General features: G+C 44.9%; 1 protein-coding gene across 1 annotated transcript in view; it reads left to right on the top strand.

Moving 5' to 3' along the window:
• ALS2CL (ALS2 C-terminal like) overlaps positions 1-15,359 on the top strand; it is a 62,873-nt gene that overhangs the window by 796 nt on the left and 46,718 nt on the right.

Raw genomic sequence — 15,359 nt, 5'->3', positions numbered from 1 at the left:
ATCTCCTGGGACCGTGTCGTGGTCTCACCACCCAGCCAGGGTTAGTCACTGACGGCCTGTCTGCTCTGCCCTGCTATTCCAGAGGGAAATCTGGCAGCTGGAAAGGGCAGGGATGGGTGGAAGACTGGACTGAGGCTTTCTCTGAGCTCAGAGCTGCTCCTGCACTGCCTGGTCCTCGTCATCTTCTCAGTCCTTGTCATCTTCTCAATCCTCGTCATCTTCTCAGTCCTTGTCGTCTTCTCAATCCTCATCATCTTCTCCCACCCTGCTGGCATTTGAGGAGAGCTTTTCCCACCCTTCCCAAACCAAATGGAGGCTTTTTTTTTGTTTTAGGAGGTGCCATAAAACCCCTGGGGGTGGTGGGGTGGGGCTGGGCCTGCCCACAAGAAATATCTCATGGATTAAGACAGATTTGTTGTTGATTTTTGCTCTCCATCCCCCTTCCCTGAGCCTCTCTCCTCTGTAGCTCAGCACTTTCTCTCCCCTTTCCCACCTCCACATTCCAAGACGCCTCTGGCTGTGGGATTGCTCCCATCCAGCAGCTTCCCACTTCCAAGGAGTGGGAAGAAGGCCCCAGGATTTCATCTCCACCCTTCTGAAAGAGCCCTGGGGAGAGTCACCACCCTCCTACAGTCAAATCCTGCGGGTTCTGTGCCGGCCCCATCCGGGCTGTCCCATAGCCCAAAAAACTCATGGAAATTAAGTAGTTTCCTGGAAAATTACCCAACTGACCACCAAAAGGCTCAGAAACCTGGATACCATGTTTTCAGAGAACTTTGCATGGAGGAAGCAGCTGTTCTGAGCTGGCAGGTGATGGTTTGCTGCTGACAGAGGAAAATGGGATTCTCCGTGTCTGTTTTCCTGCTTTCCGGCTTCCTGCACGTCCTGTGGAGTTAGGACTGACTGCCAGCCCTCTTGAGCAAGGCCTTAGATCAGACAAGCTGCCACAGAGCAAGAAATAGTTTAGATTAATGAGTCATGTTTCATTCTTGGAGCCAAGTGGGCACCGTGGGGCTTGTTTGGAAAAGGGTTCCTCGATTCCGTGTTTGCTGATGCGGGGAGTTAATCCTCAGCTGGAGTCCTGATGAATTTCTTGGGCTGGCCAGAGGTCACTGTTGAAGGTCCAGCTCCAAGGACTGGAATTTCCATTTGTTTTGCTCTCTAGAGTAAGAATTGGAGTTGTTTTAGTGAGCAGAAAGCACCTTGGGGAGGTAATTCCACAAGGTTTGGTGTTCTGAGGGAGCTCCTGCCTTTGGATGGGATGTGGGGCCTGGCATCTTCCCAAAGTGTCTGGAAGCCATAAGGGCTTTCCAGGGACTGGAATATCCATCTGGTTTGCTCTGTGGAGTAAGAATTAGGGTTTTAGTGAGCAGAAAGCACCTGGGGCAGGTAATTCCACGTGGTTTGTTGTCCTGAGGGAACTCCTGGCTTTGCATGGGATGTGGGGCTTGGTGTCTTCCCAAAGTGTCTGGAAGCCATGTGGGCTTTCCAAGGACTGGAATGTCCAGTTGTTTTGCTCTGTGGAGTAAGATTTGGAGTTGTTTTAGTGAGCAGAAAGCACCTGGGGCATGTAGTTCCATGTAGTTTGGTGTCCTCAGAGATCCTGGCTTTGGGTGGGATGTGGGGCTTGGTGCAAGGCTTGGTGTCTTCCCAAAGTGTCTGGAAACCATGTGGGCTTTCCAAGGACTGGAATTTCCATCTGTTTTGCTCTGTGGAGTAAGATTTGGAGTTGTTTTAGTGGGCAGAAAGCACCTTGGGGAGGTAATTCCACAAGGTTTGGTGTTCTGAGGGAGCTCCTGGCTTTGCATGGGATGTGGGGCTTGGTGTCTTCCCAAAGTGCCTGGAAGCCGTGTGGGCTTTCCAAAGTTCTGCCAGCAATGCCATCCCTGACCTCTGGATGGCAGCTACACCCAGATGGACGAGCAGCTGGTGTCACCCCTGTGCCCTCAGGGTGGAAACAACGGCCCCAGGTCACAGGGAGGGGACACACCTCGAGCTCTGGGCTCAGGGCTGGGTCTGTCCCAGAGCAGGGACAGCACCAGGAGCAGCTGCTGCTCCACAGAGGAGAGCTCGGGAGGGGGGGGTTGAATTTCCAAAGGTCGTGGAAACAGCAGGGGAATGGAATTTAAGTCATGTGGCTGCTCAGCCGAAGCTGAAATGTCCCCACTGGGCAGCCTTCATGAATTATAGAATTGGGCAGGTTGGAAAAGGTCCTTTAAGGTCATTCAGTCAAACTGTTCCCCAGCACTGCCCCATGTCCCCAGGTGCCACATCCACAGGGCTTTGAAATCCTTTTGGGAATGGGGACTCCACTCCTGCCCTGGGCAGCTGTGCCAGGGCTGGACAGCCCCTTCCAGGAGGAATTTTCCCAATATCCAGCCTGACCCTCCCCTGGCACAGCCTGAGGCCGTTCCCTCTCCTCCTGTCCCTTGTTCCCTGGGAGAAGAGACTGATTCCACCCTTCTCCCCCCTCCTGTCAGGGGGTTGCAGAGCCAGAAGGTCCCCCCTGAACCTCCTTTGCTCCAGGTTGAGCCCCCCCAGCTCCCTCAGCTGCTCCTGCTGCTCCAGCCCCTTCCCAGCTCCCTTCCCTTCCCTGCACACGCTCCAGCCCCTCCGAGTCTTGTCCTGAGGGTCCAGAACTGGACCCACAGCTCCAGGTGGTGCCTCAGCAGTGCCAGCACAGGGGGACAATCCCTGCCCTGCTCCGGATCCCACACTATTTGGGATCCAAGCCAGCTGCCCTTGGCCTTCTTGGCCACCTGGGCTCACGTCCAGCCTCTGTCACCAGCACCCCCAGGTTCTTTCCCAGTTTTCCAGCCCCTCTGCCCCAGCCTGGAGCATTCCAAGGGGTTGTTGTCACCCAGGACTTGGTCCTTTTGACCCTCACCCCGTTGGCTTTGGCCCATGGATCCCATGGATCCAGCCTGCCCAGATCCCTCTGTGGAGCCTTCCTGCCCTCCAGCAGATCCACATCCCACCCACCAGCAACCAGGTCTAGTGGGAAGTGTCCCTGCCCATGGCAGGGGGTTGGAGCCAGATGGTCTTTAAGATCCCACCCAACTCGGTGTCCTCTGCAAAGTGACTGAGGGTGCCCTGGATCCCCTCATCCAGATCATCCATAAAGCCACTGTAGTGTGAGAGGCCAATTTAAGGCCGTGGTGACCATCCCGATCCATCCCGGGAAACACCTCAGCTCCTGGAGGGGGCATTCCCAGAAACCCACTGCCAGCTGACCATGGGTTACACAGAAAGGGACAAAACAGGGAGAGTTCCCAGTCACAGAGTGATGGGATGAAGGAAGGATGGGATGTTATGGGAATACCACGGCCTGTCCTCGTAACGGGAACACCGGGAGCCGACCCTTAGGCCCGTGTCACCTGTCTGTCACCCCTCAAATTGTTATGGACTGCAGTCACTCAAACTGCCTAAGGGAAAAAAAAAAAAGTAGAAAAAGAGATGCTAACAAAAGTTGCACTTGTATTAATAACAGTCATTTGGTGAGCAGCCAGGGTTGTCTGTGGTGCTGGCAGCCTCATGACTTGGAGGAGAACGTTGCTGGGAAGGTTCTCCATTGCTATTAAGTGCTGTCCCCATCTCAGGGGACCAAAAGTCCTCTCTCCCTTGATCCTGATGTGCATCTGGGATGTCCTGAGGGGTAAAGGAAGCTGAGGGGTAAAGGACTGGGGGAAGCACTGACAGACTGGTTTGGGCTTTAAAAGGCTTTGATATCCCGAGAGCCAATAAAAAGTGTATTAATGCAGATGGGACAAGAAATCTTTTTTGCATTTCTGCCCCTTTGCACGGGACAGACTCTTTCCAGGGATTAACTCCTGGTTCTTCCAGCTGAGAGCTGGAAGATCCAGCTCTCTCTGTCACAGGGGCTCAATCCTGTGGCATTTGTTTTGCATCCCAGCTCCCTGTGGAGCAGCCCCAGCTGCCAGGGCACAAAGGGCACACGTTCCCCCAGCTCTTGGCTGGATCTTGCCAAGATATCTGGGCCAGAGTACAAGTGTTCTTTCAACAGAATAGGCCTGTCTTGAAGAGAAGTCCAAATATTCTAATGGAATTTAAGGGGTAATCGATATGGGGAGCATGGAATGGGGTAAAAGGGTTGGGATATGTGTGTAGTTACTACACTAAGGGTAAGGGAAAGGGTAAAGGAATAAATGCTGCTGCTTCTAAAATCTCCTTCTGCTATAGAACTACTTATAAAACTTATAAGAATTAGAAAAAATCAAAAAAACCCTAAAAGGATCTTAAGGCATCAACTCTTTAGAAGTTGGACAAGACTCAAAGATCTTGTCCAATCTCTACTGCTTACACTTAACATTATATTAGTAAGATGATTAATACTTATAACACTAATCATACAACAAGCTATTATGCAGATCTAACACTATATACAACTCACATGAATAGCTGTTCTATCCAGGTTTCATTTGGTAAGTTAATGAAGTAAGTTTGTAGAAGATATCTCTTAATGAGACATTTTCTGGAATTACTCAATATATATATATAAAACTTACTGAGACATTTTCTGGAATTACCCAATATATATATATAATTTAAACTTGTTGCCAAATCTCAGCCAAATCCACAGTGCAAATGTAGCTTTCATGAAGAACATTGGGTGCATTTTACTAAAGCCAAATGTAAATTTAGGTTCTGAACTCGATTCATAGTTACTGGTGGCATTATACAATACACACAGAAAAAATTTAAACATTATTTTAACAATCCTTGTAATAGTCTCTGTTGTTTCACCTGTCTAAAGGAGCAGAGGCCTTTCTTTCTGGGGAGCAAATCCAGGATTCTTGCTGACAATTCTGACCACGAGGGAGGTGATGGGGTGAATTTGAAACAGTTCTTTTGTTGGGCTTGCAGGAGTTTCAGTCCCACTGTTTGACACAGGCTCGTGGGAAGTCAATCCCTTAATTTTTTATGGATTCTCTGTATAGAATCAAGCCTGGCAAGGAAAGCTTTGGAGCAGAAATGGATGTTTTTTCCGTGCCTTCTCTCCTTACTCTTGTTCTGTGCTCGTCCTGCTCCTGGCCACTCTGGTGCTGGGATCTATCCCTGGTTTTGTCTGATTGTCCTCTCCTGGACAGGAATACAGGAGTATTCCTCCTGTTGGAAGTGAATCCTTCTGTGCACCCTCCTGTGAGTCTGGGGAACATCTCCAGCTGGCTTTTCTAGGATTTCTAGACCTAAATATGGAATTTTTTTACACTGATTTCCAGCCGAGCAGTAGCTCAGTTGTTGCCAACACGTCTGTGCCCGTCCCTTAATCCCATTTCTCGTGCCTTGTTTTCCAATCCCACCTCCCTCATCCTTCATGGAAAAGCCTTGTGTTGCCTCAGTGAGAAGAACAGGGACAAGCTGGATTATCCAGGAGGTTGTGAAACTCCTTTTTGCATGAGATGGGAATAATTGCACACTTGGCTCCTGTTTCCCAACGGCACAGACAAATCCCGGGCTCCTGGGCTTGCCAGGCACGTGATTCCAGGCTTGGATTGGATCTCCCTGGACTCTGGGAATCCCCTGGCTGAGGGAATCTGAGTGTTTCAGCTTGTTGCTCCTGGCTGGGGTGGTCAGATCCTTAAAGGATGACAGATCCAATGAGATTCCAGGGGCTGGGACTTCCCTGTTCTTTTGCCAAATCCTTGGATGGCCCCGTGGCATTCCTGGAGCAGAAATATCAGGTTGGAATGAAGAGATTTGTACTCACTTCTCCATCCCTCTCCCTTGATCCTGATTTGCCTCTGGGATGTCCTGAGGGGTAAAGGAAGCTGCTGATTTTTAAAAAAAATCCTTTAAAAAAAAAAAAGATTCCTTTTTGAAATGAAAAGGTAGCTATATGATCCTGGGATTTATAGGGATATCTCTATATATCTATATTCTATTTCTATTCTATATATATACCTATATTCTATTTATATCCTGGAATCATAAAGGTTGGAAAAGAACTCAACAATCATCAAGTCCAACCATAGCTTTGGTTGGAGGATCAAAAGTCTTGATCCTGATGTGCCTCTGGGATGTCCTGAGGGGTAAAGGAAGCTGCTGATTTTTTTAAAAATCCTTTAAAAGAAAAAAAAAAGATTCCTTTTTGGAATGAAAAGGGTGCTACATGATCCTGGGATTTATAGGGATATCTCTATATATCTATATTCTAGGCTGTTTGAAGAGCTGGAAAAAAATATAGGGGAAAAAAACCCCCTTTTTTTCCTCCAGCAAAAGATATGGTTGGACTTGATGATTGTTGAGTTCTTTTCCAACCTTAATGATTCCAGGATATAAATAGAATATAGGTATATATATATAGAATATAAATAGAATATAGATATATAGAGATATCCCTATAAATCCCTGGATCATATAGCTCCCTTTTCATTCCAAAAAGAAATCTTTTTTTAAAAGGATTTTAAAAAAATCAGCAGCTTCCTTTACCCCTCAGGACATCCCAGAGGCACATCAGGATCAAGATTTTTGATCCTCCAACAAAAGATATGGTTGGACTTGATGATTGTTGAGTTCTTTTCCAGCCTTTATTATTCTATGATATAAATAGAATATAGGTGTATATATAGAATATACATAGAATATAGATATATAGAGATATGTTCCTCTGTCAAAATAATCTCAAGTCTATTTATAGGTTTGAGATTAAAAAAAAAACAAAAACAAAATAAATCAAAAAGTAGTTTCAGAGAAGCTGGATTTGGAGGGAACTATGAGACACTGAGGGAGGCTGCCAAGAGAAGTTGTGGATGTCTCATCCCTGGAAGTGTCCAAGGCCAGGTTGGATGGGGATTGGAGCAAGCTGGGATGGTGGAAGGTGTCCCTGCCCGTGGCAGGGGGTTGGAATGAGATGATTTTTAAGGTGCCTTCCAACCCAAACCACTCCATGAACCTGTGGAAGGAAACATTTGGGGTGAACTTGGGCAGGTGCTTCTGGCCTCAGAGTGAGAGACCCTGAGCAGGGGAGCTCCTCCTCGGAGACTTTCCTTCACCAAACCTATTTTGGGATTTCTAGGGTGGAAAATCCCTTGAATTTGCACAGCTGGTCAAAGAATGATGGGCTGGGATGCCTTTAAAACCAACCCCTTGGACACCACGTGGTCGTTGGTGCCTCTCCCGCTCCCTCCTTTCCAGTGCTGGTGTTAAAGTCAGTTTTAAACCATATTTTAAACCCATATTCCCTCAGGGAACTTTTATTTCCACGGAGGAAATAAAGATTTAAAACTGAGGGCAAGCAGGAGAGCAAAATATAAAGCCTGACTCCCCCCCTCTCTCCCCCTGGAATTGGTGTCTGGAGAGCGATGAACACTTGTAGCATTCCCAAAAATCCCAGCTGGGAATGATCCCCCACGTGCTCTGTGTTCCACATCTGTGGCTGCAGCCAGAGGTAATTTAATTAATAAAGATCTGGTCAGATAATGGTGGAGGGACCTGGAGCTGATAGGGAGGGTTTCTAAAGAATTCCATGGAAAACCACTGCCTTTATTAAATAAAAACCGTTACCAGAAGCAGCTCAGCTCTGACAAAACTCCTTTTTTTTTTTTTAATGTAAGAAAAGCTGCCTCTGTCAATATGTGCCTGATTATTTTTTAAGTGTTTATTTATTACAGTTTTTAAGTGTTTATTTATTTATTGAAAGCTTCTCAGGTCTCTTTTTTTTGTGGTTTGAGGTTTCTTTGGGGTTTTTTTGGATTCAAGATTTAAACCCAACAAGTTTGGGCCTTTTCTTCTTCGGGTTGATCAGGACTAAAACTCACCTATAGTTGCAAAATGTGGCTTTGGACTTCCCATAGAAATCCTGGAATGGTTTGGGTTGGGAAGGAACCTTAAAAATCATCCGGTTCCAACCACCCTGCCATGGGTTGGAACCAGCTGATGGTGGGAAATATCCTGATTTTTGTGCAAATTCCAAGTGTTCCAGGAAATCAGCTGAGTGACTGGAAACACAACTCGGCTGAGGAAGCACAAGGAAAAGTGAAAGAGTTGTCCCAAACCAAACTCTTAAACCAGCTTTTGACACAGTTTCAACGTGGAATTAAATTCCAACCAGGCTGGAATTAAAATGTAACCAGGAAAAACCAGGAATCCAAAGGATGGACAACACGTCACCCCAGCAAAGCTGTGCAGAAACAACCCCCAAAGCTGAGCCTAAAGGCCAGACCCAAAGGTGGGTTTAACCACAAGACCTTCAGGAGGGCTCTCCAGAGCAGAATTCCTTGGCTTTCACAGTTCCATGGAGGAGCTGGAGATTCCCAGACGTTCGTGCTCCACGGGGAAACTGGATCTCTGAAACCCTCCCCGCTCTCTGGAGGGTGGGAATTCCTCCTGGGATGAAGCACCTCCACAAGGATTTTTCAAGGATTTGAGGCACCTCTCTGCCATCCCATCCCTTGGGGGTGAGATGTGGAAAACTGATTTCATCCCAAATTTTGGCCTGGAAGCAAAAGGTCCAAGTCCTGCTCCCCGGCTCGGATTCCTCAGCATGCGGAGCTCATTGCTCATCCTTCCCATTCCCTGGGCAGGAATTATTCCCTGGATTAATTATTCCCAGGAATTAAACCCTGGATCCAAGGGTTGCTGCTCTGCCTGCTCAGGAGTTAGGGACACATCCCTCTCCTTAAAAACCCCGGGAGGCCAGGAAGGAAATCAACACAATGGCAGAACCTCTGGGAACAAAAGGGGGGGATTGAGGCATCTCCTGCTCCACCCTGAGCATCCTCCTCTGGAAAACAATCCGGCCTGATCCCTCAGGAGTTTGGGAAAGGGTTGGGAATCCCATTGCCAGGGAAGAGCAGGCAAAATGCTGAGTGGGGACATGGCGGAGATTGGCAGAGAAAGGGGCTTTTTTGGGCTCTTTGGGCTGAGGCAGGAGAGGGTTTTTTTTGGGGCAGCCTTTTTGGGACGCAGGAGATGGACTCTGGGTCCTCCTGGAAAATGAATTTTTGGCTTTTGGGGTTGGTTTTGGGTTTTTTTTAGAAGGAGGGGAAATGGTTCCTGGTGGTTGAAGTGCAGCAGAGGATCTGCTGTAATTTGAGATCAGCTGGAAAAACGCTGTCGTGCTTTGGGAGGTGTCTGAGCTGCAGGAGAGGGACTCTGGGTCCTCCTGATAAATGGACTTGGGGGTTTTGGGGTCATGTTTAGGGTTTCTCTGGGAAGAAGGGAAGTGATTCCTGGTGGCTGAGGTGGATCAGAGGATCTGTTGTAATTTGGGATTGACTGGAAAAACATTTAGGAGGTGTCTGAGCTGCAGGAGATGGACTCAGGGTTGTCCTGGGAAAATGAATTTTGGGCTTTTGGGGTTGGTTTTAGGATTTTTAAGAAGGTGGAGAAATGGTTCCTGGTGGCTGAGGAAGCTGCTGTAATTTGGGATCAGCTGGAAAAACGCTGTTGTGCTTTGGGAGCTGCAGGAGAGGGGCTGGGGAGGACTCTGGGCCCTCCTAGAAAAATTCATTTCAAGCTTTTGGGGTTGGTTTTAGGGTTTTTTTAGAAGGAGGGGAAGTGGTTCCTGGTGGCTGAGGTGCAGCAGAGGATCTGCTGTAATTTGGGATCAGCTGGAAAAATGCTGTCGTGCTTTGGGAGGTGTCTGAGCTGCAGGAGAGGGACTCTGGGTCGTCCTGGGAAAATGAATTTTGGGCTTTTGGGGTTGGTTTTAGGGTTTTTTAAGAAGGAGGGGAAATGGGTCCTGGTGGCTGAGGATTCTGCTGTAGTTTGGGATCAAGTGGAAAAACGCTGTTGTGCTTTGGGAGCTGCAGGAGATGGACTCTGGGTCCTCCTGATAAATGGACTTAGGGGTTTTGGGGTTGGGTTTAGGGTTTTCTTGGGAAGAGGGGAAGTGATTCCTGGTGGTTGAGGTGGAGTAGAGGATCTGCTGTAATTTAAGATCAACTGGAGAAACTCTGTCATGCTTTAGGAGCTGCAGGAGAGGGGTTGGGGAGGACTCTGAGCCCTCCTGATAAATGAACTTGGGGGTTTGGGGATCAGTTTTTGGGGTTTTTTTTAGGAGGGAAAATGGTTCCTGGTGAAGACTCTGCTGTAATTTGGGATCAACTGGAGAAACTATCTTGCTTTAGGAGCTGCAGGAGGGGGGCTGGGGAGGACTTTGAGTCCTCCTGGGAAAATGAACTTCAGGCTTTTGGGGTTGGTTTTAGGGTTCTTTTTAGAAGGAGAGGAAATGGTTCCTGGTGGCTGAGGTGCAGCAGAGGATCTGCTGTAATTTGGGATCAGCTGGAAAAACTCTGTCGTGCTTTAGGAGCTGCAGGAGAGGGGCTGGGGAGGACTTTGGGTATATATATATAAAATATAAGCATATATATTGAAATAAATATATATAATAAATATATAATATAAATATATATATTTACATATATATTTGCATATAATATATATTTATGTTTTATATATTTTATATATTAATATATATTCAATTTTTAATATATAGTTATAATTGATATATATTTACAATATTATATATTATATATTTTTAATATACGTTTATAGTTTCTCTATATTTATAATATTATATATATATTTTCTATACATTTTTATAGATTTTTAATATACATTTATAATTTATGTATATTTATAATATCGTACGTCTATATATTTTCTATATATTTTTATATATTTTTAATATACGTTTATAATTTATGTATATTCATAATATCGTATGTCTATATATTTTCTATATATTTTTATATATTTTTAGTATATGTTTATAATTTATGTATATTCATAATATCGTATGTCTATATATTTTCTATATATTTTTATATATTTTTAATATATATTTATAATTTATGTATATTCATAATACTGTATGTCTATATATTTTCTATATATTCCTATATATTTTTAATACACTTTTATAATTTATGTATAGTTATATATTTTCTATATATTTATATATTTTAAGAGATGTTTATAATTTATATATATTTATAATATTTGATATTTATATATTTTATATATATAATATATTTATATATATTTTTATATATTTATATATATTTATATATATATTTATATATATTTCTATATATTTTTAATACACATTTATAATTTATATATATTTATAATATTATATATTTATATATTTTATGTATGATATATATTTTTCTATATATTATATATAATTTTATATATTTTTTATGTGTATATATATTTAATATATATATAAATATATATATATATATAAATATATATATAAAAATATATATATATATAAAAAAATCCAGTGCCAAGGAGCAGCTTCGGAGGTCTCGTCGCTCGGGGCTTTCGTAACCGTGCCGGGGCTCTGTGGGTGTCTGAGCTCAGGGCCGGGCCCAGAGCTGGGAGGGCAGGGCAGGGTAGGAGGGGACAGGAGAGAGGAGAGGAGGCAGCGCCGGCAGCTCCCGGGAATTCGGGGCTCGGGAAGCTCCGAGGAGCCGCTGCCGGAGCATCGCCCGCCCTGTGCCAGGTACATCCTCCACCTGCCGCTCGGGAGGGGGGGGGATCGTTGGTTGGTGTCCTGTTGATCCTCAGGCTCGGCTTAGCTCTGGGAGGGGTTTAGGATCAGCCTTGGTGAAGGGAATTTGCTCCAAGTCCCGGAGGAAAGTTTGGGAGGGTGGAAATTTAACTCCTCGAGGGACCAGAAGTGCGGAGTGTAAACTGCGTTTTCACGCGCTTTCTGCTTTGTAAAACACACCGGCTTGGCGTTAAAACGTTGTCTTTAAGGTATTTAATCCCCAGCCTAGTCCAGGCTTGCTTAAACCCTCTCCTTGCTTTCACTTCGACCACCTGCTCTAGCGGAAAGTGTCCCTGTCCATGCAGGGTGGATTTTTAAGGTCTCTTCCCACCCAACCCATCCCAGAGTTGGATGATGGGGGTGGGACCGGCTGGATTTTAAGGTCCCTTCCCACCCAACCCATCCCAGAGTTGGATGATGGGGGTGGGACCGGCTGGATTTTAAGGTCCCTTCCCACCCATCCCATCCCACAGCTGTATGATTTTGGGGGTATGGGATCAAGGCAGAGGAGCTGCTGCCAAGCCGCGACCCACGAGTTGTCCCGGGCTGTGTTTTCTGTGCACACCCCGCGTCTCTCCCGCCCCATCCTCCGGGTGTTGGGGCTCGCTCCTGCTTCCAGAGGGATTTTCCAGCCTCACCTGGCAGCTCCGGGCTGATGAAGTAAGGCTGGCAATGTGTGTGTGTGTTTGTGTCGCTGCTGGGCTTGCACGTCTCGCCCGACAAAGAAATCGATCCCCCGCTAATTAGGGCGAGAGAGGCTGATTAGCTCCTGATTAGCTCCGCCGGGTTTCTGCGGGGGGGGGGGGAGGGAGGTGGTCAGAAGATTCCAGGTGGTCAGAAGATTCCAGGTGCTCAGGGAAAAGTCCGGGTCGATTATGGGGGGGAAAAGCAACCAGTTGAAGGCTTTTTAAAAATAACAATCCAGTGTTTGGAGCCGAAAGAGGAGGAGCTGCAGGTCACGGGAGGGGCTGGTTTTAAACTTGAGTTTAGCTTAATTTGGGCCTGACCCAAAGGTGGTGTCTCCTGGTGGAAGCTTCCTATGCCTGGAAGCTTCCTAGGACTTCCAGCTGCTCCCTGAGCTTGGGAATTTCGGTATTCCTTCTGTGAGGACTTCAATTCCCAACCAGCTGCAAGATGGGATTTGTGGAGGATCTCCGAGGAAACCTGGAGGAATTGTCCTTCAAGGAACCCTGCCTTCAGCTCAGCAGTGGATTTTGGAGCGAGTTTGAGAGGGATGAGAGAAATTCAGGGATAAATCCTCTCCGTAGGAGAGAACACAAGGAATAGGGTTGGAGCTTTGGAGATCCCGGACGCCGCAGTTGGTCGGTGAGGGAATTCCAGGGGAAAGGAGCTCAAGCAGGTGACCCAGCTCGTGTTTGTTTGCTAAATAAGAGCCCTGGGTTTTACTGCCAGCCCAGCTGGCCCACAGGCCTGACCTGCTCGGGCATTGTTTACATTCCTGGGGAATTGGAAGAGGGCTCATGCAAAGTGCTTTGGGCTCAGCAAACAGGAATTTTCTTGTGAAAGAGTTTTTGTCGGAGCTCCTGCCCGGCTCTGCAGGTCAGCAGAGGACCTGGGGGGTTGGATTGTGGTGGCTTGGAATGATGATCAGAGGTTGGGAAGCACTGGAGACTCTGTGGAGCTTCTCATTTGTCCTCCAGGAGCCCCTGGAGGGTTCGATGAAGCACCAGAAGCTTCCGACTGCTCTGCCCTGGGAAAAGGCCCCGGGCGCTGAAGAGAGGTGGAAAAATTAGGGAGTTCTTAATTTGGGATTGTTCTTAATGGTGCTGGGCACGATTCCTGGGAATGTCCTGGGTTTTTCAAGGAGAGGAAGCTCCAGGGAGACCTCGTTGCAGCCTTTCAGTGCCTAAAGGGGCTCCAGGAGAGCTGGAGGGGGACTTGGGATGAGGGGGGTGGAGGGACAGGACAAGGGGGAATGGCTTCCCACTGGGAAGGATTAGATGGGATATGGGGAAGGAATTCCTGGCTGTGAGGGTGGGGAGGGACTGGAATGGATTTGCCGGAGAAGCTGTGGCTGCCCCTGGATCCCTGGAAGTGTCCAAGGCCAGGTTGGAGCAAGCTGGGCTAGTGGAAGGTGTCCCTGCCCATGGCCAGGTTGGAATGGGATGATCCTTGAGGTCTTTTCCAACCCAAACGTGACCCTGTGAGTGAGTTTAAGGAACCCAAACAGAAGCAGAGAAAGGCTGGGCTGGGTGCAGGGATTAAACAAGGGATTAAACAGATCCAAGCAAGGCTTTTTTTTTCCTCCTCATTCCGGTGCCTTTGCACAGATTCCAGCCCTGCCCTGGTTCTGGCAGGGATTGGAGATGCTCTGGAATTCCTGGGCTTTGCATGGATCGCTTGGAAGGGCAGATCTGGGAGGGTTTGTTTGTGAGGGACGTTTTGCATAAACAACCATCAGTGGGGTGGGAGGAGAGGAGAGTGGAGGTGTCCAAAGGCAGAGCAGGCAGGGCAGGGATCCAGAGCTTCCCTTTGGGAAGTTTTGGTGGAGCCAGACACCTCCAAATTTTTTTTTTCCTGAAAAAATATATATATTTTTTTTTTCTCTCCTCTTTTTAAGAAAATACCTTCAAAAGAAAAAAATCACAGGTTTTTTTTTATGTTAGAAATATACATATATTATGTATACCTCTTACATTTTACAATTGTGGCAAATTATTCCATACAAACAGACATCACCAAAAAGAACACAAACCCGTAAAAACTAAAAGTTAAAAAAAAAAATCTCTCTTCTCTCCCTAAGAAACCAGGTAAATTAGTGCAGGGTTTTTTTTTTTAATTAGTGCAGGGGTTTTTTTTTTTAAATTAGTGCAGGGTTTTTTTTTTTTAAATTAGTGCAGGATTTTTTTTTAAATTAGTGCAGGTTGTTTTTTTTTTAAATTAGTGCAGGTTTTTTTTTTTCAATTAGTGCAGGTTTTTTTTTTTCAATTAGTGCAGGTTTTTTTTTTTCAATTAGTGCAGGGGTTTTTCTTTAAATTAGTGCAGGGTTTTTTTTTTAAATTAGTGCAGGTTTTTGTTTTTAAATTAGTGCAGGTTTTTTTAAATTAGTGCAGGTTTTTTTAAATTAGTGCAGGTTTTTTTTAAATTAGTGCAGGTTTTTTTTAAATTAGTGCAGGTTTTTTTTAAATTAGTGCAGGTTTTTTTTAAATTAGTGCAGGTTTTTTTTGATTAGTGCAGGGTTTTTTTTTAAATTAGTGCAGGTTTTTTAAAATTAGTGCAGGATTTTTTTTCAAATTAGTACAGGATTTTTTTTCAAATTAGTGCAGGCTTTTTTTAAAATTAGTGCAGGTTTTTTTTTTTAAATTAGTGCAGGTTTTTTTTTAAATTAGTGCAGGTTTTTTTTTTAAATTAGTGCAGGTTTTTTTTTTAAATTAGTGCAGGTTTTTTTTTTAAATTAGTGCAGGTTTTTTTTAATTAGTGCAGGTTTTTTTTTAAATTAGTGCAGGTTTTTTTAAATTAGTGCAGGTTTTTTTTTTAAATTAGTGCAGGTTTTTTTAAATTAGTGCAGGATTTTTTTAAAATTAGTGCAGGGTTTTTTTTTTAAAATTAGTGCAGGTTTTTTTTTTCAAATTAGTGCAGGGTTTTTTTTAAATTAGTGCAGGTTTTTTTTTAAAAATTAGTGCAGTTTTTTTTTTTAAAATTAGTGCAGTTTTGTTTTAAATTAGTACAGGTTTTTTTTAAATTAGTGCAGGGTTTTTTTAAATTAGTGCAGGGTTTTTTTGAATTAGTACAGGTTTTTTTAAATTAGTACAGGTTTTTTTTAAATTAGTGCAGGGTTTTTTTAAATTAGTGCAGGGTTTTTTTGAATTAGTAC

The sequence above is a fragment of the Chiroxiphia lanceolata genome, chromosome 1 (assembly GCF_009829145.1).
Source record: "Chiroxiphia lanceolata isolate bChiLan1 chromosome 1, bChiLan1.pri, whole genome shotgun sequence".
Taxonomy (NCBI): domain Eukaryota; kingdom Metazoa; phylum Chordata; class Aves; order Passeriformes; family Pipridae; genus Chiroxiphia; species Chiroxiphia lanceolata.
The sequence above is the reverse complement of the archived record's forward strand: the minus strand, read 5'-3'. Positions and strand labels throughout refer to the sequence as shown.